General features: G+C 42.4%; 1 protein-coding gene and 1 long non-coding RNA gene across 4 annotated transcripts in view; one reads left to right on the top strand and one right to left on the bottom strand.

Annotated features, from left to right (window-relative positions):
- The window catches only part of LOC309351389, an 84147-nt gene that overhangs the window by 34183 nt on the left and 26406 nt on the right, over positions 1-23558 (bottom strand). The window contains exon 3 of the long non-coding RNA XR_014160815.1: positions 7139-7262. This is a non-coding gene — a long non-coding RNA (uncharacterized lncRNA). The remainder of the gene's footprint in view (positions 1-7138; positions 7263-23558) is intronic.
- Positions 1-23558, top strand: part of IGF1 (insulin like growth factor 1) — a 63020-nt gene that overhangs the window by 24969 nt on the left and 14493 nt on the right. The gene's annotated exons all lie outside the window — the stretch shown is intronic.

Raw genomic sequence — 23558 nt, 5'->3', positions numbered from 1 at the left:
GTTACAGGGAATCAGGCAGAGGGTCTTCTCGGCAGTGTCACCTCCCTGTGGAAAACCCTCCCATCAGATGTCCAGGAGATAAAGAACTACACAAGTTTTAGAAAACATCAGAAGGCAGACCTATATTGTGAAGTTTTTAAAGTTTGAAAGCAGCTCAGAGTGGCTGGGGAAACCCAGCCAGATGGGCAGGGTATAAATAATAATAATAATAATAATAATAATAATAATAATAATAATAATTACTACTTCTACTACTACTCCTCAGGATTCAGCTGTAAATATGTTTTCTTAGTTCAGTTTTCATCAGTGGATTTATATTTACTTATTTATGCCTATAACTAAGCTGCCATTCAGGGAGCATTTTTTTTAAAAAAAGAAATTTAAAACATCAGAAACATGTTTTGTTATGATTGATGTCTTTGTCTAATGCAGAGGTGGAAAACCCCATAATGGCCCCATATGTTGTTGGACCCCTGCACCCCAATAGTTTCTACCAGCATGGCCAAGGATTAGGGAGAATGGGAACATCTGGCAACATCTGGAGGCTGCATGGTCCCCTTCGCTGGTCTAATGTCGTATTGAAAATATTTTATATTCACTTATGCGGCAATCCTATAGAACAAAAGTCATTTTATTGTCATATTATATGGCTCTTCCCCCAACCCCAATGATCTTCAGGACAACAACCTATCTACACACAAAATGGCCACAGCACCTTCACACAACAACAGTTTCTTAAGATTCCTTTGGGAAACCTAAACTTGTTCAAACCTGGTTTAGGATAGTAATGTAGATGTGATCCAAGTAACAATAATAGGACCTACATAAAGAGTCCTGTTGTAGTCATGCCCTGCTCAAAGGCTTCTAACAGGCCACTGTGAGAATAGGATTCAGGGCTCTTCTTGAATGAAAGCAAGTGAGTTCATCACTATGTGGAAGACAGACAGCTGACTGAAGTAAACAAAAAGCTGGTTGAGGATAAGGTTTCATTGAAGCTTAAGCCAAGTCAAGAGTGCAAAGTCTCTCAGAGTGCTGCCTTTCCGTTTTACTTTTTCCTTTGAGGTAATATACAACTGCTCCAAGGATAACCCCACTGCCTGACCTCCTCTGAACTGGAAACTGGAAATGCTAATTGCTGTGGTTGCAATTTCCAAACCAGTGGTGTGGGCCAGAAACTGTACTTATTTAGTCCCATCTTGCCATTTTGTAATAGTTATGTTCTTCAAAAATGACAGAAAGGGAGAAAATGAGAGAGATTTATGTCAGCAATGAGTAAATAAGTACGCAGTCCCTTTACTTTATATGCCTTTGCAATTCATATCTCACTGGGGCCATTTTGGACCAAGTTTGTTCTCTTATCACTAAAGTATCTTATCACTAAAGTCCTCACTGGTACCCTAGGCTTTCAGTTAGAGTAATGAAATCTCATGCCACATGTATTGATATATATTATCTGTGTTGCCTGGCTGGGTCTTATATACCTTGATGAAGTGCTGTGATTGGCCACTGAGTTAATTGTAATCCAATGCTGCACTGTGGTGTCGGGTCAGAGAAGAAGTAAATAGAGGGAGAGGCTGGAGAAACCCTTTGTGAGGAAAGATTACAAAAGACAGTGGGGGGTGGGGCGTATGCAGGGCATGATAGAGATACCCAGTGTGGAGAAACTGGATAAATAATTTTTGTCTGTCTCTCATAATGCGAGACTGTGGAGAACAGACAAAAGACTTATTCTCACAGTGCATAGTTAAACTAAGGAATTTGCTGCCACAATATGCAATGGTGGGCCACCAATTTACGGTAGATGGCTTAAAAGGGGGATTAGAAAAAATCACAAAGGATAAAGCTATCAGTAGATACTAGTCGTGATATCTATATGTTATATCCAGCACCAAGTTGGCAGCTATGAGGAACAGGAAGCTGAACTAGGTGTGTCTTTGGTCTGATCCAGCAGGCCTCTTAAGTTATCTCTTGAGAAACTCCATTTTCCACAAGAGACTTTTAACTTACACCACCTTTTGTTACAGGTATAATGTTGTACCACCATCAAGGATAGAACCAACTACTAAGCAAACATGAACACCTGTGTTGAGAACAACACCCATTCCACCCCTTCACATGCACTTAGCTCTGCTAAATTTTTATCCTTTTACTGCAGGACACCCACTGTCATAGTTTGCACAACTGTTAGCCATCACTGCAAAGGGCTCACAACACTGGTGCATTTCCCCCTTAGGGAAACTGCTGGTGCAAGGAAGTTTAGGAGCAATTCTATCATAGATGGATATCCTGTGCCAGGTCCTGCTAATTTTGTGGTTTTTGTACATAACTGTACAAAATAAATGCTCTTTTAGTCTTTAGCTATGCATTGTGGCATTATTTTACTGTTGTATTATTATTTAGTACTCTATATTAAATTTGTATGCTGCTCTATACCCATAGATCTCAGGGTGGTCCAGAACATATAATATGCTGCAGTAATCTAACTTAGAGGTTACCAGAGCATAGACATCAGTAGTTAGGCTTTCCCTGTCCAGATAAGGGCACAGCTGGGCCACCAGCTGAAGTTGATGAAAGGCACTTCACACCACTGAGGTCACCTGAGCATCAAGTGACAGCAAAGTATCAATGAGTTCCCCAAAGCTATGTACCCACTCCTTCAGAGGGAGTTTAACCCATCAAGAGCAGGCAACCTCCCAGCCATCTGGTCTAGGGAACCGCCCACTAACAGTGCCTCAGTCTTATCTGGATAGATCTTCAGTTTATTGGCTCTCATCCAGTCCATTATTGAAGTAAGATGACAGTCCAAAACATCCACTGCCTCCCATGCAGGTGTACAGGAGAAAGAAGTAGAGCTGTGTGTCATCAGCATATCGCTGACAACATACTCCAAACCTCTGGATAACCCCACTCAGCAGTGTCATGTAGATGTTAAACAGCATGGGGGATAAATTCAAACCCTGTGAACCCCACATTGAAGGCTCCATGGGGCTGAAAACACTCCCCAAGCAACAGCCCTGGGGAAAGTCCACCCAAGTAGGGCTGGAACCACCGCAAAGCGGTGCCACCCACTCAGATTGCAGCTCCAGAAGAATACTATGGTTCATGGTACCAAAAGCTGCTAAGAGGTCGAGGAGAATTAACAGGGAAACATTTCCTCTCCTCACAGAGGTGACCAAAGCAGTTTCTGTGCTAAAACCAGGCCTAACCCCAATTGTAAATAACTGGTTCAAATAATATTTTGGTGAAAACAAAATAAAAAAATTCCTTCCAGTAGCACCTTAAAGACCAACTGAGTTAGTTCTAGGTATGAGCTTTCGTGTGCATGCACACTTCTTCAGATACACACTGTGTATCTGAAGAAGTGTGCATGCACACGAAAGCTCATACCTAGAACTAACTCAGTTGGTCTTTAAGGTGCTACTGGAAGGAATTTTTTTATTTTGTTTTGACCATGGCAGACCAACACGGCTACCTATCTGTATTTTGGTGAAAATTATAGTGCCATCTTCTACTGTGTGGTGTGCTTTTCTTTGTTTTCCGAAAGCTCTGATTATTGCTTTCACGAAAGTGGCTGTACATTTCTCCTGTTACTAAAGTCCTGATGAACAAACAAGGGCGATACCAGGGAGTTTTATGTGTTTGATTCAAATGCATGTCTTCCCAAAGATCATCAATGATTCAAAACAGATGAATCTTAAAGATGTCAAAACAGATTTAAATTTTAAAATAAATCCAATTTGATGGCACTATTAGCAATCAAGTAATAGACAACAGATCTTTATTTCAAATCATTCTTTTTTTTAGATTATGACACAAGCAGAGGCCACCCAGTTTAAATAAAAACAGGGGGTGTAATTCCCAACAATGCAACTACAGTGGTACCTCTGGTTACATACGCTTCAGATTACATACGCTTCAGGTTACAGACTCCGCTAACCCAGAAATAGTACCTCGGGTTAAGAACTTTGCTTCAGGATGAGAACAGAAATCGTGCTCCGGCAGCGTGTTTTTAGGTTTTAGGTTACGAATGGACCTCCGGAACAAATTAAGTACTTAACCCGAGGTACCACTGTATAGTTGCTTGGGACAGGTGTCTCAAAGACGTTAGAGAGGCAGGGTTACTGAACAACAGGAGATTAGCAAATTAGAAGATAGATAGATAGATAGATAGATAGATAGATAGATAGATAGATATCATACTATTCCATACTGTTAGTCTTGTAAAGGTAAATAATCATTTGACAAAAACCTTTAACTTATCTTGAGCTTCATATTATGCAGGCCACAGTCAAACTGTATGACTCATTCTATACAGGTAGCGATGGGGGAGAAATTCAGTTCAGTTTGCATTTAAAGGCAAAACTACTTAATTCACACTTTCTGTAACAATATGAGAACCAAAACACAGCCATCATTTGAACTTTGCACTGCTCTGAATTTTGTGGTGCAGTTCTCCAACCAAAGTTCTCCAACCAAAAAAAATAAAAATGCATAGGTTGGGGAGAATGTGCATAAAATGCATATAGCATGCAAAATGCACTATATTAGGGAAATTGCTTTCATACGTGTGTGTACGTGTGTGTGTGTGTGTGTGTGTGTGTGTGTGTGTGTGTGTGTGTGTGAAAACTGCATACAAAAAGGTATTTATTAGCAAAAATTCACACTAATATATTGACAAATTTTCATGATTTGATTTCTCCCCCATCCCACAAATTGCTGCAGAAAAATGTGGAGAACCAGATCTTAGATTAGAAAATGGGAAACTGAGAGGATCAAAGCTGATTCTCGATCCATCTCTATATACAAGTTTAATTAAAAGTCAGAAACTTCCTGATGGAGAGGAACATAGAGTGGACAGCTAAAAGGTCTGACAATGTTAATGATGAGGGCAAGAAAAGATCTACACAAAGTCAGTACAGTATCTAAACAGCTACCAAATAGGGATCTGTGCAAGGCACACATGCCATGGTTAAGAGAAAATAAAATGGGCTGAAAAAGGAGGCTAACCCATTTGACTGTTCTACACAAAACTTCCAAGGAAACTGAAAGCTTATTAGTGTCACCCTACTGAGCCAATATGATGCCACTGGCCTCGTCCAATAAAAGCTTTCATTGGATGGAACATTAGTTGAAGTGTATATTCTCCAAACATTAGTACAGTCGTATTCAGAAGTCGAACAGAATCCATTCCGGAAGTCCATTCAACTTCCAAAACATTTGACTTCCAAAGAGCGACTTCTGCAGCCAATCGGAAGCTACAGAAGCCCCGTTGGACATTCGGCTTCCCAAAGAATGTTTGAAAACCGGAACAGTTACTTCCTGTTTTTGATCGTTCTGGAGCCGGAACATTCAACTCCCAAGGCGTTCGGGAGCCGAGGTACAACTGTACCTCAAATGAGCTAGCATAGCTTAGGGTTGCTTTATGATTTGTCTAGAACTGGCTGTTCTCTCAGCTGGTCAGATTTTTGAAGACAATTGTAGATTATTAGATTATTGTCAAGTTAGTTTACATTTCTGTTTTTCTACCACCAGAAATTGACGTTCCCCCGGATCTTTTAACACTTTTCGAGACCCAGAATCCAAATATGCATTGCACCCTTTTGATTACTTCACTGCATGCACCCTTAGCTTTTCAAAAATTGACTGCTCCTCAGTATTATCCAGGCTAGGTGTTTAAGGCAGATAGGTTTATTGCTAGCTACTGAATCATCAGCAATTGTCCTACTTGAACTTCAAGATACACCAGTCACTTAAAAGAGAGAGAGAGAGAGAGAGTAAGGGCTGACCTAAAGATTTGACTTCCTGACACACAGAACATCCTAATACACTTAAAATGAATCTTCTGACAAGAATATGAGAGGCATTCAATGAAAACTAATAATTCATGACATGAGTTAAAAATAATGATGGCTGAAACTGAAGGGACATATAGTCTGCATTTGCATTTTAAAAATTAACAGAGGTTACTCAGGGTTCCAAGTGCTGGCTTTTCCTAGAAATTTAGATATTCCTCTTTTTTTTAAAAAAAAAAAAACCCACAAATTGGGATTCAAAGTTCACAAACAACAGGAAACTGTAAGAACAATCAAAATCAATTCAACTACACTTAATGCAAGTCTTCTGGCATAATGCATGTTTTATAAGGTGATTCATATCTTCTTCACTGAACATTAAAAATACCAAGTAAGGAGCGCTCTGCCACTGTGGTAAATTGTCTTTTGTCCTCATGACTTGGAGAAGCAAGAATAGGTATAATTTGATTGGCTGATGCCAGCAACAGGTGCTATTTTAGTGCCAGAGAGCAAAGTTAAATGCAGACATACCATTTTTGAAAGCACAAGATCACTCTGATAAGTGATTTGCAGGTTTGTATGCATGGAGAACATCATCATCAACATAATCACGATAATAATAATATTAAATGGGCTCAGGGCAGCTAACACCACCAGTAAAATCACAATAAAAACATAATAGGGAAGGGGGGGAAACAATTTAAAATATGGGTTAAAATACAATTTAAAATGCAGCCTCATTTTAATAGTAGCCCATAGTTCAAAACCATAAGGGGAGGGAAACATAAGGGTCAGGCTGAGTCCAAACCAAAGGCCAGGCAGAACAGCTCTGTCTTGCAGGCCGTGCAGAAAGATGTCAAATCCCGCAGGGCCCTAGTCTCTTGTAACAGAGTGTTGCACCAAGTCGGGGCCCGTACTGAAAAGGCCCTGGCCCTAGTTGAGACCAATCTAATCACCTTGCGACTTGGGACCTCCAAAGTGTTGTCATTTGTGGACCTTAAGGTCCTCCACGGGGCATACCAGGAGAGGCGGTCCTGTAGGTATGTGAGTCCTAGGCTGCATAAGAGGAAGTCCAGCATATTTGAGTTGTGTGCATATCCACAGTTTCCTATGGGGAATGAAAATGCATACTGAATTTCTAGAAGTAAGAAATTTCTTGGACTCACACTTAAAGACACTGCCAAAGAAGGGTGTGTCATCTGCTGCTACCTGCCCTTTTGGCATGTCCAGAGTGCACCCCTGGAATTGTCTCAGTAATGTAACTTGCTTATCTTAAGAGCATATACTAAGAGCATAAGAACATAGAAACATAAGACAAGCCCAACTGGATCAGACCAAAGGCTTACCTAGTGCAATATCCTGTTCCTCACAGAGGCCAACCAGATGCATCTAGGAAGACTATGAAATTGCCCCCTGACTCTCCCCCTGTTGTTCCCCAGCCACTGATATTCAGGGGTTTGATATTTAACTCTGCAAAAAAGAAAAGAAAACAGTTTGTGGGAAAGCAAGTTATGCACCTTTTGTTTTAAATAATATTCAGACGCAAGAATCATTTTTAGAATTTGTCCCAACTGTAAAATGTAGCCTTTCAATTTGTCCTGAGGGATTAAAAAGATGTAAAATTATATTCCTTACTGGATCAATGGTCTAAGCATAGACCCTTAAGCCAGTGTGTCAGTGGTTTGAAAACTGAAACACAATTCCCGTACACAAGAGGCAATTAGGAAAGAAAAATGTGTGGGTAGAGAGTTGGAGTCACATAATACTAAATCATGAAAATAACTATTAACATTCCCACTGAAATTACATTTTTGATCACGGCTTTCCTGTATCATATGTGTACAATGTCAACAGATGAAACAGTGTCAAATGACAGCTTTGCCAGAAAAAAATTATCCACTGGTGTGCTGTCCAGGCCAGCACTATGTGTAAGGAATATCTTATATGAAACTTATTATACTAGCTCACCTTAGAATTCTGTAATAGAATCTACTGAGGGAGCAGATTATTGCCCAGCTTCCATGTAGACAGTGAGAAATCTACTCTGTGACCCCAGTTCACTGAAATTTCTGGAAAACAACAATGCAGGTTTGGAAGGGCCATGCTTGAGCATGAAAAGAAATATATTGAATGCTTTTAAAGATATAAAATTCCTAGAACTGTTGGAAAGACTCTTGCATGTGAACTCTCCCATCCAAGTTGCTCAATAGTATGACTCCAGTCGAGAAGGCTGACTTCAGACTCTTGTGTAACCCATGAGCACAGCAATGCCAGTTTTGCAAACACATTCCGTAATTTTAAAATCTCACCAACATGTTATATATAGTTCAAGGTAGTTTTCCGAAGTATGAACTCACTTGTGTGCAGAGTTACTTCCTCTTTATTCAAAGGAAAGAGGCAATATAAAGAACATAGTCAGGGGCAATAGAGCTTCCACAAAAAGGGTTCCATCTGTTTGCAGAAGAGCTGGCCATCCAGTGGAGGCTGGTGCTCTTGGAAGGGGAGGAGATTTTTCTCCAATTCCTCCTTATGCTTCCCATGCCATTCTGGAGAGTCTTCCACTCTCCCAAAGTAAATGATAGCAGGCTGCAGTAGGAAAAGAAATCAATGGCAATCACTTTCTTTTTTCCGCGAGTACAAGGTTCTGTGAGTGGAACTCTGCTTCTGGAATCTCAGAAACCATCCTGTTATATTTGTGGCAAGCAGACTTTTTTTTGCTCAAAGGAATAATTTCATTTCTTGCAGGTGCATCAGTATAGCAGGCAGAGTTCCATAGTAGGTGCTAATGGAACAGATGAGTGGCTTTTCCAACAATATCTAGGATTCCAAGTCTCTTTCCCTGGAGTTCTTCATGGCTGAAAGTTGTTGCATCCAATTTGATTAGACTCTTTTAAGGAGGAATAGTATTTCAGCAATAGGCATGTGTTTTGTATTCTGCTCATCTCTGCCACTTACTTTATTACTTAGATACAGTTCATACATAACCTGACTGCCCAATCTCTCGCATGGTGAAGGAGTAGGATGAATGGGAGGCACAGGATTCAAGAGCCATGGGAAAAAAATTGCTCTCAGTAGTTCCTGAAGAGTTAATCCCCCTGGCTGGCAAGGCCAGCGCCCGTGAGATGTGGGAAGGGCTTAAGGCCTGTCATCTCCGACAAGAGGCTGGGTCTGTGTTGCTTTACTTCAGAAAGCTGCACAGGAAGCGTTTGGAGCCAGGGGAAGACCTTAGAGCCCATGTTTTACATTTGCAGCATCACAGACAGGAATTGACTCATAGAGGTTTGAATATGCCTGAGTCTTTGTTTGCAATCCTTATTCTGGACTCCCTGGATGAGAGCTATCATGCTGTGGCAAGCCAGCTAGCAACTCTTCCTGCGCAGGACCTCACTGCTACAAAAGTTTTGGCAACCTTGCAAAACGAGTGCTTGTACCATCCGTGTCGAGGAAACAGCCAGAACAAAAGCTATATACAAAACGGAAGTTCCCAGCGAGAACAGTGCTGGGAGTAAACAGGCATGTGACACACAACAATCATGCCTGACTCTTTTAAGGAGGAATGGAACGATATCCTAACAGGATTATGCCCCTCTCCTCCCATAGTCACTTCCTCCCGTAGTGTATGACACAATGGCTGCATGTACATCATATTCAACCTCACTTTCCTTGCAACCCCACCATGTTTTAGAAAATCCCCGAAAGTTGGGTTCTTCCCTGTGATTCTCTATAACCACTAGGGATGGAGGAGAAATCAATTCACACTTTCTGAAAAAAATACACAAACAGAAGCACATCCATCCTTCAAAATCCTCATTTCTCTGAATTTTGGAAAGCAGCTCTCTAGCCAAGTAATGCGTACAAAACTGCACATATTAGGGTAACTTGTGCATGAAAGCACATGTATTAGTGAAAATAACATAAAAAATGTGTTATATATAACAATATTGCTTTGCAAAACAGTGTATGTTAGGCACAATTGCACACAAGCATATACGTTAGGAAAAATTCACACTAAAATCCTTATGAAATTTTATTTATATATAACTCTAACTCTACCTAACTACACACATACATATATATATATAACAAAGGGATGTACAAATGTGGAGAACTGAACATAAATCTGGAAAAAATAGAAACAAAAACTGACAGATTCATCTATCCCTAATTACCACACAAGTGATTTGAGAGAGCTCCCAAAATAATGTTTTGGGGTCCAACTCAAAGCTGGAGACAATTTTCTAGGGGGGAGTTGCAAGCAGCAAAATACAAATACAGAGACATTTTTCACTTCTGTTATAAAATTAAATTTCTGACTTCCAAATTAAATTTCTGAATAATGGCACAGCTCATTACCTCAGCCAAATTTGAGTGGCACAATGATGCTGAGAGTTTGGCTGAGGAACAGGCCTTAAGTGACTAAGCACGTGATGAACAGAATAGTTCAAAAGTATTGTGTAGAGGTGTTTGCTAGTGGTGGTAACTAAGGGAGGGACTGTGTGTGGGGACTAGAAAGCACATGAGGGATTCTTCAGAAAAATATAGGATGTGCTCCAAATAGATCTTAACATGATGTTGCGACCTCAGTTGCTCCTCCTGTCTTAGAATGAAAGTGCCATATCACTGCTACTAAATCTTCAGCCAGTACAATGTCTGACATGGAAGCTTACAACCTGAACTCACGAATTAAGAATGTCTACTCTATTAAATGACTTCTATAATTATTGCCAGCTTCAGCACTAAAATGTTAGCAATAGGTTTGTATGCCTGAAATGCTGTGTTCTTTTTACAGCAAATCAGTTTGGATGATATTCTAGATCTTTGCCAGATGTGACAAAGGAACACTGAAGCCCAAAGCTTGCTTATCCTTAAATCACCCCTCTCACTCCTTTCCCCCTTTCACACACACACTCCCCAAAGTGGGGAGAGAAAAAGATTTGATTTCTGATCTTTCAAGATAAATATTAATTTTTAAAGCTCTGCTGACCCTTATTACATTAAAATCAGTATGAGTAGATTTTAAAATGCTGGCGCTAAGAACATAAAACCTTTCCTAAGTCCCGATTATCAGCACAAAAGACCTAATGTAGTGACGTCACCTTGGAAAGAAGGCAAGGATAATCTCCTGCTCATTGCCACATTATTGAGGAACTGAGAGTATTTCTGATGAATACACCTCTCGGCTCATACATATGCTTAATTAGGATTGACTTGGAACACTGCACGGTGCACAGATGGAACAAGTTACGGATTGTATAAGCGGCAATGTCTCTGGTTTTCAGCATGGTTAAGTGTCTTGTCTTCCTACTGTACTGCAACACTTTCCAAGCATTTTTGAATATTTAACAAGTCTCCAATGGTGATTTCCTCCAGAACCAGATGTCGGCTTTGCAACTTTCTGCAGTATAAAGTTGACGGGAAAGAGTGGGGGGAGGAATGGAGGGAAAGAGGCACAGATCCGAGACTGCAGTCCTAATCACACTTGCTAACGAGAAGCTCCACTAAATTGCATGGGGAATTACTTCCAAGCAAATGCGCACAGGTTTACACCGTCAGTGCTAAGTAAGAAGATTCTGGTTCCTAGTGTCACATTATTTATTTGTTGTAATCAAATATATACTAATAAGCTGTATTGTGGTTTGTTACACCTGCATATTCAAGGTGCAGATGGGATTCCAGATTGCACCACGCTTCCTGATTGCATGCCAACCACAACATTTTGTTTGCTCCTTATCAGCATTCTTTAGTCAACCTTTAATTGCTGGAAATTCTTTAAAAAGATGAAAAGGTGGTGGGAAAGCCTTCCAAAGATTGCAATTTATTTTTAATGGCCTGCTGTCTGACTGCTAGAGGGATAAACAACATTACACAGAATGCAGCAGCCAACAGCTCCATTTCCAGAAAGTTATTAATAATTGTGAAGAGATCCAGTGAGGTGCAGCAGAAACTAGGCTCAGACAGTTGGCATGGGGGGGGGGGATAGCGGTGATGGCAAATGCTTAAAACCTTTCCTTTGTTTTGGCAAAAGTGCTCAACTCTCTACATCTACTTGCAAGTTGGGAAATGCGGGGAAAATATTTGTTTACTTATTCAAGAATTATGGCTCATAGGGCTGTCCTCTGAGTGCAAGGCTCCCTTTCAGCTTCTAGGGGTACCAATGGGAAACCTAGGTCAAGGGCACAAGGTGCGAACTGGATAAAGTTTTATTTTGTCCGGGTAGCATCAAACTTCTCTAGTCTAGCAGCTCTAGTGTGTTTGTGGAATTTTCCATGTTTATGTGTATTAATCGATGTCAAGGGTGGGCAGGGACATTATAAGGAGTTGGTTAAGTTGGCCCCCACCAAGGGCGCAGGCCCAGGGAGGCACAAAAATTGTGCCTCTGGCTCAGAGTGGCTAGTAGCCCGCTCGTCTGCCCATCTGCATGCTCCCCAGGGCGCTCCTACACTGCTCTGGGCAGCCAGATGAAGCATGCAGGTTCCTCTGGGCACCTTGGCAGAGGAATCTGGTTGCTGGTTTAGGCCAACGCAGCAGCCCCCCAGTGCCCCCTCCCCAGTTGGCTGGCGGCACTGTTAGAAATGTGAGCAGAGTGCTCAGGGAAGAAAGATGAGAGAGCAAGCAAGAGTTGCAGGAGAGAGGGAGGGAGGGAGGGAGGCAGCAAGTAAGAGAGGCAATCAGGCAGGCAGGCAGATGGAAGAGGAGGAGGAGGAGGGGCAGAGTGGAGCAGACCCTGATGACCGTGGAGGAAGTCACTGGAGGAGCACGAAAGGCGACAAAAAGCAAAGTTTTTTTTCCGTTTTTGGTCCATAGTCTGTCCCAGCTTTGGAAGGGCCGATGTGCCTTCTTGCCAAGAGCACAGGGGAGCCTAAGCACACCTCTGAGAGTGGGGAACATGTAACCCTCCAGATATTGTTGCACTACATCTCTCATCATCCCTTACCATTGGGTCACGCTGGCTTGAGCCAATGGGACTTGGGAGTTCACCAACTTCTGCGGTGCCACAGGTTCTCCAACCCTAATCTTTTTCTCATTCTCTTCCATGAGCCTGGGAATGTTCCATGGATGCCAGGGTGGTTCACAATTAAATGAGTGGATTATTCCAGGGCATAATTATCAGGACAGCCCCTCCATGCAGAAGTTCTAAGAGCACATCAGAGCCCTCCGGGATTTGGAGTGTGACTTCATTAGAAGTTATAATTTATAATGAGTATGGATGCTACTTCTACTTATTCTCAGGAGGCCTCTCCTTTGTTTCCAACTTAGCTAAAGCTTCAGAGTCCTGCTGTGTGTCATGCTAAACACAGATGCAATACGTTCAAGGTTCAGTTGCCAGCTTTTCCAGGTAGAGTTGAGAAAGACTCCTGACTGAAATCCTGGAAAGTCACTGGCCAGTTTCATCTTTCAGAAAAAGCAGGTACACAGGGCACCAATCAGGACTGGAGTCACAGGGAGGTTGCCTTAACTCTTTCCTGTACTCAGTTTTACCCACTGAAAATCCCCACCACTTGTTATTTCTTCCAAAGGTGCTGTTAGAATAACATGTAACTCACCCCCTCAATCTGTATTAGCATCACAAAATGTAAGACGGGAAGTCGTCCTGACTGTGATCTGTCATGGTATCATCCTGAGAGATGCCCAAAAGATAAAATATGTGTTCAGGTGTTCATCTGAACATATGTGAGGTAAAACTGGAGATGGGGGACAGAGGTATGCATACAAGCTCCACCCCCCCCAGCATCCTGGTACTCCTCTCTCAGTCCCCAGCAACAACTCCCATCAGCCCCAGACATTTGGGTTGGTGAAGGCTGACAGTTAAGGAAGTGGTGCATTTCTAAATAACCTATTCAACTGTCCCCAAAAACCCTTCGTGTGCTTGTATTTGAAGGATGCCATTGAAACCCCAAACTGTCTTATCTCACAGGAATGGCAGGTGCTCCACACTTCCACAGATCGAATCCTTCCACTTTAAGGATGACAGGGCTACTGGGCAAAAAAAATATGACTCCAAACAGTCAAGAACAACACGGCTAGTGACCTCTTCTCTAAACAGTGCAGTGAAAAGCTGTGACAGAATAATGTGGGCACAGCCAGGAAGGTGCCAAGACTGATTACACAATAATCCTATCATTATATATGTTTGAACTTTATTCCCTTTCTTCATTCTGCAATACTTTTACAGCAGTCGCTTTCCACTTACTTAGGGTTTAATTTGAAGGGAAAGGAAGTGAAGACTGTTCTTCATATACTGCATAGTAGGATTCAAATACCGTCTATTCTATTGTGGACCAAATGTCTTGAACAGTGTTATTACTGCATTTATTATTTTTTAGCCTCATTTTTCCTTTCAGGAGCTTAGGCTGGGTAGACAGGGTAGACAGACTTCAGACTTGTTAAATCTACTTTGCTTTTTATTAGAACCTGAAGTGTTTGAACAACATGCACTTTGCAACATTTGAGAAGTGGTCTTCCTCAGGGCCATAGCTCAGTGGTAGAGCACGGGTCCTAATACAAAAGGTGCCAGGTTCAATTCCCAAGCATCTCCAGGTAGGTTGGTGAAGGACCTCTTTCTGGAATCTTGTAGAGCTGTTATCACCATAAACCAGAGGTGGAAAGCCTATGACCCTCAATGGCTTGTTGGACTTCCAGCAGCCCACATGGCACAGCCTATATGGCCAATTTCTCAGGAAGATGGGAGCTGGGATTGATGGGAGTCCAACAACATCTGATGGACCACAGGTTAACTACCTCTGGGATGGGCAACACTTAACTAGACGACATCTCCCCATCTTTCACACCTCTCAGCTTTCTGAGCCATGGATCCATACTGATCAAATCAGTTACTAGACTGGGGATAACTGCTCCCTCAGCACACTGTCACAGCTTGTAGCCATACTGCAAGCCATTAAAGGGCATTTCCATGCTGATATATTACAGTTAGCAAACAATAATGTTACATGATCATACATGTACATCAGGGATGGAGAACCTATGAACCTCCAGAGGTGGTTGGGCAACAGCTCCCATCATCCTCAGCCAGCTGATGGTCACAGGTGATGGGTGTTCGTTTGTATGTATGTATTATTATCATTATCTATGTATTACCTGCCCTCCACCCTAAGGTCCCACAGTGAGTTACAGCATTAAAACACAATATGAAAGCAACTCACAATCATAAAAATGTAGCCCAACAACACCTGGAGTGCCACAGGTTCCCCACTCCTGATATACATAATGCACAATAGTAGCATAGGGCACACCAGGAGTAAAATGGGGATGGAACAAGGAATTGTTCACCTATCCACTTTACAATTGGTTTTTAACCAATAGGGACATGGCTATGTCTCTGTGCAGATCTACACAATGTAGTTGAAATATAACAACAACTTAGAGGCAGTACAGTAAGGTGGATGCTCCACTCCATTAGTCATGGAAACCACAGTGCAAGTCAATCCTTACTGAGTCACTGCTATGGAAATCTTTCAGAGTTAAAAATTATAAGGAGTTGCAGCCTTATATTGAGGCTCCTTACATATTAACCCACCTATAATGACATTTGGTGGGTGTAGATGCAGCCACCCCACTGCTGGGACCACCTACATCTGTTTTGAAATGGACACACTGTAATGAGCTTTTATTTTTGGCATGAATCCAGCTTCCCACGAAGCACTTCCTCAGAGCAAAAAATATGCAATACAGTGGTACCTCGGGTTAAGTACTTAATTTGTTCCGGAGGTCCGTTCTTAACCTGAAACTGTTCTTAACCTGAAGCACCACTTTAGCTAATGGGGCCTCCTGCTGCCGCCACGCCGCCGGGGCACGATTTCTGTTCTCATCCTGAAGCAAAGTTCTTAACCCGAGGTAATATTTCTGGGTTAGCGGAGTCTGTAACCTGAAGTGTTATGTAACCTGAAGCATATGTAACCCAAGGTACCACTGTATGTCTAGATTGTATGTAGACTATGTAGAACCAAATAAGAAAACTCAGTCTCCATTGAGTAAAATGTTATGTGTATGCAACTCGAGTCAGACCATTGGTCCATCTTGCCTTCTACACTGAGTGGCAGTGCGCTTTAGGATTTCAATTAAAGGCCTTCCTGGGGATGCCAAGGATTGAACCTGAGACCTTGTGCATGCAATGCAGATGATCTACCACTGAGTCACAATCCCTCACCTCGAAGACTGAAAAACTTTGGGGAAAACATCACACAATCAGACTTCACCCCCGCCCCAGTGGGGTACACAAAGTACATTCCCTATGTAGGTAAATTCTAAAACAAAGGTTTGGCGCTTTCAAATAAATATAGGGATGTTTTGACCAGGCAAAGAAAATTTTGCGTGGAAACATTACTCTTTTCTAGATCTAGCTTCAGCGTGATCCAGCTTTTCTATAATTTATGATGTTTGTTTAATCCAGAGTTTGAATCCAATGAAACAAAGGAAAGAACAGTTGCCAATTAAAAAATAATAAAGTACTGCTGAGAAACATCTTTAAATGTTCTTAGGATTCATGTCAAACTCTCAGAAAACTTGGACTGGAAATAGTGCAAGAAAGGAATTACTATGATTACTTTAGAAGCCTAACTGTAAGGGAAAACTGAATTTATTGAACATTAAAAAGACTAACAACTGAAAGACCAACAAATACGAATGTGGAAAAGTCTCAAGAGTTTTTCCCTGTAAGAAGTGGAGGGAGAAGGGGAGAAATTCTTTTTCTTTTCCAATTAAAAGCTTATTAACTTATTAGAGAATGTATGGGAATACTGTGGCCAGGATTCAATGTATTGCACCACTAGTTCCATGCACTCGGTGGGACTTGGGGATTGTGTTCTTCTAACAACATCCCACTATGCCACATGGTAAATCACTTTGGAAACAGAAAGAACTTTCTAAAAAATATCAAAATTCAACTGAGCATACCCAAACCCCTGATGTGCCTAATGCTGCAGTTTGGATATGATTCCCTTTTGGATTTCTCTCTCTCATACATATATAGAAGGGGGGGAGAGTTCTAAGATGTTTTCATTAGTAGAGAAATCAGTGTGGGTTGCCCTGAAATACTACCCAGTGAGTATCTCAGTCTTGAGAGTTGATAGCCTGATGTTTTTGCACTGCTACCATTGGTGTCTGGACAGCTATAGCACCACAAAATCAGGACCAAAAAACAATAGCCAGAACTATTGTAATATAAAAAGTTACAGGATTTCAGTAGGAAGTTACAGCATGTGTACTGCTTGGAAATGAACCAGTGTGACTTCCCAAAACCTATTGAGGTGCATACAGTATTGAATGAAGGTTCGCATGTGACTGTCTTATGAGCATGAATCATAACGAATGTACAACAGGACGGATTAAATTACGCAATTGATTTTCTCTGGATTGCACAGATTGTCCTCATACAAAAAGCAAACTGAGTTGTCAGTGATCGAACTGATAAGCAGCCTATGAGTCTCACACACGCACACAATAAAATGAAATAAAGGAAGAATAGATTGATGGCTCTTTGGCACTGCACTGTAACATATAAGAAGTGGATTTGCCCCTTGGGAATTGTAGTCCAAAGTGTGAGCCGCCCTTTGATCTTCTCACGATGAGCAGTATAGAAATTAATTAATAAAGAATAATAAAGAAAACTGGGCCAGCCCTAACATTAGACAAGGTGGGGCAGCCTATCTCAGAAAAATGATTGCCTGGTGCATTGTAACAACAAATGGTCAATTAGTTTATTACAAAAAAATTTTACCAGCATGGTGGGGTGTTCCGTTTGTACTTTTTCTGGTGAGCATATCTACAAGGGATAGTGAGTGGTAGCAGACACACCCACAAACTATTTCCTGTTATCCCAAACTATTGCCCATTGCCCTCTTTCCTCCTCATTTTTCAGGAACAGTATATTATGTTCCCATATAGCTTGAATCAAATTCTTGCTCTGTTAATAATGATCTTCGCAACACCTTCATTTTCCCCGACTAACTTTTTTTTAGACCTGCTCCTGTGTCTCACTATTAGGAAGTGGAAGAAAAAAATGTTTTCTTCTTTACCACTCATTTCAAAATGCAACAAAGGTCAGCAGTGCATTTCTCTGAAATTATTGCAGTCAGTGGAATTATAGAGGTGTTGGTGACACAAAAATATATGTCAAGTAACGATTAGAGATGTTCAGAGTGTGCTGAATTCTTTACTGACAGTGGTATTTGGCATATAATTTAGATACTGGGAAAATATCAACCTTTGATATTTAAAAATGCAGGTCTTTATACAGGATGGTGATTAAGGTGTATTGAAAAAATATTCAGGCACTAGCATCAACAAAGGCTTCAGTGTCATTGTTGAGATGGGAAATAAATTTATTTACTGCTAATGTGGATTCATAGCCCACTGAAGGGTTGAACAAAATTTGTTGAATAAAAGCATTGTGTGCTGATTTCTGCTGATGTTGAACTTTGATGCATCTCCAGGGGAAGGGAATTCCAAGGCTGTTGAGAGGAAGATATCAAGAATGCCCAACAGTTCAATCCTATGCAGAATTCTTACTGAATTCAATGGGATGCTTGAGGAATTCGTTTTCTGTGAATTCTGATAGTAGCTGGTCTGATCTGCATATCCCAGAATAATGTGTGAATCAGAATGCATTTATCCTTGAGATTTGTGAATTAGTACATTGAAATATACTTGAAATTTGTGAATTAGTACATTGACATATGCTAAAGTACTCAGCTTAAAAAAAATATCCATAAGAAATACAATTCTCAAATGAAAGCCAAACCAGGACAGAACATACTTAGTAGTTAGCAATTCAATTCAATCTGCATATCACTTCACACTGCCAGAGTGTGATTTACAGGGGCAACATACAAATATACAATAAAAATCCATTAAAACAAGACAAATATACTAAAAGTGGCAAGATGCAAAAGTGACACAGACCAGAAATAGATCAGTCTGTCCCTACTCCAAAGTAGAGGTGTATGCATCAGAGCCCAATGGTACTTTGGGTGAGTGCTCACAAAAGGCTCCAGTTGCGTGTCAAGACCCCGAGACCACCCCCTCCTTGATGAATAAGACACTGGCTGGCAGGCGAATGACATGGCTGGGAACCTCCGGGGGACGCGGGACTTCATCCCCTGCCCCCAGAGGGGAGTGGGTGGCCATGTGGTCCACCGCAACTCCTCCCCAATGGGAAGTGGAGCGGATTTGTCAGGAGGCAGACTGAGGAGAGGTGTGAGAGAGTGACAGGAAACAAAAAAGGAAGAATACAACAATGACCGCTCCCCGCTTAAAACGGGGGGCGCTCTTTGCGTGGACGCGTGCAGCCCTGGATCTGGAGTGGCCCCATCAGCATAGGCTTTGCCTTCCCTCAGGTGGGATACCTGGAGGTCCCCGCCAACCCCAGTGAGTTGTCCAATCCCACCTGGGGGAAGCGTTGCCAAGGAAACCAGGCCAGGTAGGGGGAGGGATTACCTGCCCACACAATAGAGGGTGGATCTTACCTGGTAATCCTCACTTGGCTCCAGAGCTTCTCCCACCCTACCCACCCTCAGTTAATGTCTTCTTTTGCAGGTTAACTTTTCTTCATAGGTTTTGCAGGTTAACCTTTCTCCACAGGTATGCGGGCGCTGCTACGATAAGATCGCTGTTAAAGGGCCGGAAAGGAATTTCCCTGCATTGGCAGGTTTCGCCTTTCCCGTAGCAAAACGTCACAACTTTGGCGGTATCAGGCCTTGGGCGGAATCCTTTAGTCCATCTTCCTCTTTGCGGCGGCGATACCAGGGTTCCCCGTTAAAGGGGTTTCTGAAGGGAGGCTTTGACCGTACGCCGAAAGGTCGTCATTGCTCTCCCCTGCGGCGGCGGCGTAACGGGGACGGCTATCTCTGCTTGAACATATGTTCTCCAGAGCCAGCCCTTCCCCCCCACACACACACTGGATAACCCTGTAGCTCCCTAGGTCCACAGCTGGGGACTGGGGAGGGAGAACGCCCAATGCCTGAGCCAAGGTCTACCCACATTTGAAATTTAATAAAGTTGTGGCCAATTTAATCCCATAGCACGTTGTCTAGAGTCGTTATTCCACATGACGGGGGGGGGACCACTCGGGATCTGGGGACTCCACCTGTCCACGCAAATACCATAAGATATTTGGCCTTACTGAACCAAAAACACGACAACTGGCTTCATCAGCTTCTAATTATGTTATCACAGTCCTTAATAAATCTGGCAATTCCCTTTTTGTGTCCAACACAGCATTTTTCTTGCCAAAGTATCATATTTGTTTTCTGGCAACCTTCAGGTTTCCAGCCATGGAATCTGACCTAGGCTTGTAAACTCTGACGAGCTGGCAACACACTCGCCCTCTAGAGCATTATATTGGTCTAAAGCAATACATCATATCAGCTCCCACTCTCTTGTTGGCCTTTATCTCGAAAGAATCCTGAATGCTATAAAAATTTCCGCCTCAGATCCCAGATCAATACTGCCTATAGGTTCTGCTTTTCACACCAGCACAGCTGGCTCCAGAAACTACTGTGTTGAGGATAGAGGCCATATCGTGCGCTATGTAGACTTAATAGCTTCCCAATGGCAGCAGCCTTAGAAAGAGGGCATAGTGCAGTGCAACTATGTGTGAGAGTAATCACTTTCCAAAGTACAGAGTTTACAGCAAGATTGGGAGAATGAGAGATAAAAAAAATAAAACAAAGATTAAGCAATTTGGGAAAGGGGGAAAAACTGCTACTGGAAGCAGATTCCTCGAAGAGGAAAGTCTATTGCCCTGTTTGATTGTGAGACATGTCTAGCAACCAAATTAAAAATTAACACAACCTGTTGATTTTATAACCTATTCTTCCGTAATGCGTGCAAAGATGTTGGCAAGGCTTTCTGTGGAAGACCAGGGTCATCCAGGTGCTCCAAGATGGGCACCAACCTCAAACAAATATTAGAAGAGCCCCCTATATTCATTCATGAGATTTATGCCCTGCTTCCCAGACCAAGCTCCCACACTTCACTGTCAGGATGCATCAAGATTCTGCAAATCACCAAGAACAGCCATCTCCAACTTGGAGAGCTCCATATGACAACAACTCGCATCAACCCTGACTGTTGAGTTTGCTGCCTGGGTGGAAGGGAGTTGTGGTTCAAAGCATCTGGAGGACCCTGAGTTAGGATGGGCCAGCCATGGGGGTGTGGTGGTCCCAGAGGACCACCAATGAACAATTATTGAGAATTATGCTTTCCTCTCCCTGGAGCTTGATTCCACGTCCTCCTAGAAATGCTAGGAAACAGGAAACACATGGGCCATAGATGATTCCATTCACATTGTTAATTGTTCTTAGTAGAGGACTTGGTGGTGAAGCTTGATATCCCCTGGCATTCTGAAAGAGAATTAACTAATCAAGGATGTAATTCAGTTCTCACTTATTTGGGAGTAAGCCCCATCAAATTTAATGGGACTTATCTCTGAGTAGTGTATAGGATTGTGCTGTAAACCACTTTAAAATGTGTATCCTGCATTTCTTTCTAGAGGCGGGGGTGGGGGGGAGCCAAAGCTGCTAAAGAAGAGGCAACTAAAAACTACCACCACAAAGGTCAAAATTGTGGGGTAGGAATAAGCAGCTGGTACAGCAGCAACTGAGAATACAATGCAGCAGTGTCAAGAAAACAAATTGACAACTGACCAAAGGAGGCAGGGAGTATTGCGGACCACCTGTTTTTCAAAAGCCAATTCATGGATCCCCTACTTTTGAAACTGTTTATACATCTATGGTAGTTTCTATGTGAATGGTGCCTCGGATCCCCTAGGTGGGCTACAAGGAACCCCTGGGGTCCGTGGACCACCAATTGTGAACTCACCAACCCCATTCTGCCTTCATCCAGCCCTCACCTGCCTGCCTTCTTATTACATCTACTCCAGCCGTGGCACTGCTCAGTGTCCTTGCAGTATTCAGCAAGGAAGAGGATGGGGACAAAACTAGAACGAGTTTGTTCTGCTGGTCATCGGCTCTGGCTTCACTTACCATTGGCTCTCTGACTTCATTTACTGTTGTCTCCCTGTCTTCCACCCTTCCAGTCCCAGTGAGCATCAGCCACCACTAAAACCAATACAGTTGTACCTTGGATCCTGAACGCCTTGTGACTTGAACGTGTTGGCTCCCGAATGCCACAAACCTAGAAGTGAGTGTTCCGGTTTGCGAACGTTCTTTGGAACCCAAACATCCGATGTGGCTTCTGCGGCTTCCGGCTGCATGCAGGTAGCTCCTGCAGCCAATTGTAAGTCACACCTTGGTTCGACAACCAAGGTACAACTGTAGTAGTAAACCAGAACAGAGCCCTTAGCAGAAAAGGCAGCAATAAGGGAACCCAGTCAGGTGACTTCTGAAAGCTTGCCCCAAAAGAGTGTTTGACAGTGGAAGCCTATACATTTCTACTGAGTTCAGTGGGACTTACTCCCAGGTCTGTGGGGTAGAGAATTGCAGCCTTAGCATTCTGATAGATACTTTATATTCTCCTTGCAAACTCAGTATACATGCTCTCTTGTGATAACTCTCTTAGGATTTATGAGAACAAAATGTTTCACAGTAAGTTTTCTTTTTTAAAAAATCAGTGTTTAATGCAAATAAGTTCATTCAACATGTAAACATATGCTACATTTGGCAAAGAGAAACTGTTGCAAACACACTTGTTTTACAACTGTTATTGCTAAAATTTAAATGCAAGTTTAAAACAAAGCCCTCAGGAGGTAAAATCCAGAGTAGGCTTTTTAAAAAAAATTAAATGAGACTGAAGTGCTTCATCAAGAGTTTGCATCTTCGCTGGTGACATGACAAGTAGGGAATTTTTGTTCAAAGCAAGAATATAAAGTAGACAAGCAGAGCTTGCGACAAAATGTTGCCGGGCAAAGCCTTCCTCTTTCCAGGATACAGTGATAGCTTGGGTTACAGACGCTTCAGGTTACAGACTCCGCTAACCCAGAAATAGTACCTCGGGTTAAGAACTTTGCTTCAGGATGAGAACAGAAATCGCGCGACAGTGGTGCAGGGGTAGCAGGAGGCCCCCATTAGCTAAAATGGTACCTCAAGTTAAGAACAGTTTCAGGTTAAGAACGGACCTCCGGAACGAATTAAGTTCTTAACCTGAGGTACCACTGTACTACAATTGATGTCCCAGGAAAAAAGGAACTATGTTGCCTCCTGGGCTGAATCCTGAACTCCTCCGCCCCCAGCCAGTTACTTTGGAAGGCACCTGACAACGCTATATCATTGGGTGGCCCTTTTTTTATTTTATACTGTGGCTGCAAGGGAAGATCCTAGCTGATCCAAGTGGGACTGGATCAGCTGAACGACAGCAACTTCCAGTTCTGCTTGGTTGAACTCTATTCCAGAGTTCGCAACTGGAAACTCCAGAGTGTAGCTAATCCCAGCTGGCCCTACTATTAGACAGAATGAATCACCCACCTCAGGTGGTAGATGCTGAAGGGCAGGAAGCAACAGGAACAGAGCTATGAGAGTGACATGGCCCTAGTTTACACCTGCAAAACTAGCCTGTTGCGCTCAGCTGCAGTGGAGAACTCTGCCTCTTGTCAGAATGTGGGAGTATCCTGTCCTTTACCTTAGCCAGCAACATATCTTGGGCCAGCGTGTCTCAGAAGAGATGGTTTAGAAGGAACCACGGTCAGAACTGTCACACAAAAAGACATTAATTATTTCGGGCACTCTGACAATTCTCTTAAATTCGACTAGCATGCTCCAGCAAACCATTTGAGCATAATGGCTTTATTGTTTC

The sequence above is a fragment of the Podarcis erhardii genome (genome assembly GCF_964252035.2).
Source record: "Podarcis erhardii genome assembly, chromosome: 10".
Classification (NCBI taxonomy): Eukaryota; Metazoa; Chordata; class Lepidosauria; order Squamata; family Lacertidae; genus Podarcis; species Podarcis erhardii.
Note: the sequence above shows the minus strand (reverse complement) of the source record. Positions and strands in the feature narration are given on the sequence as shown.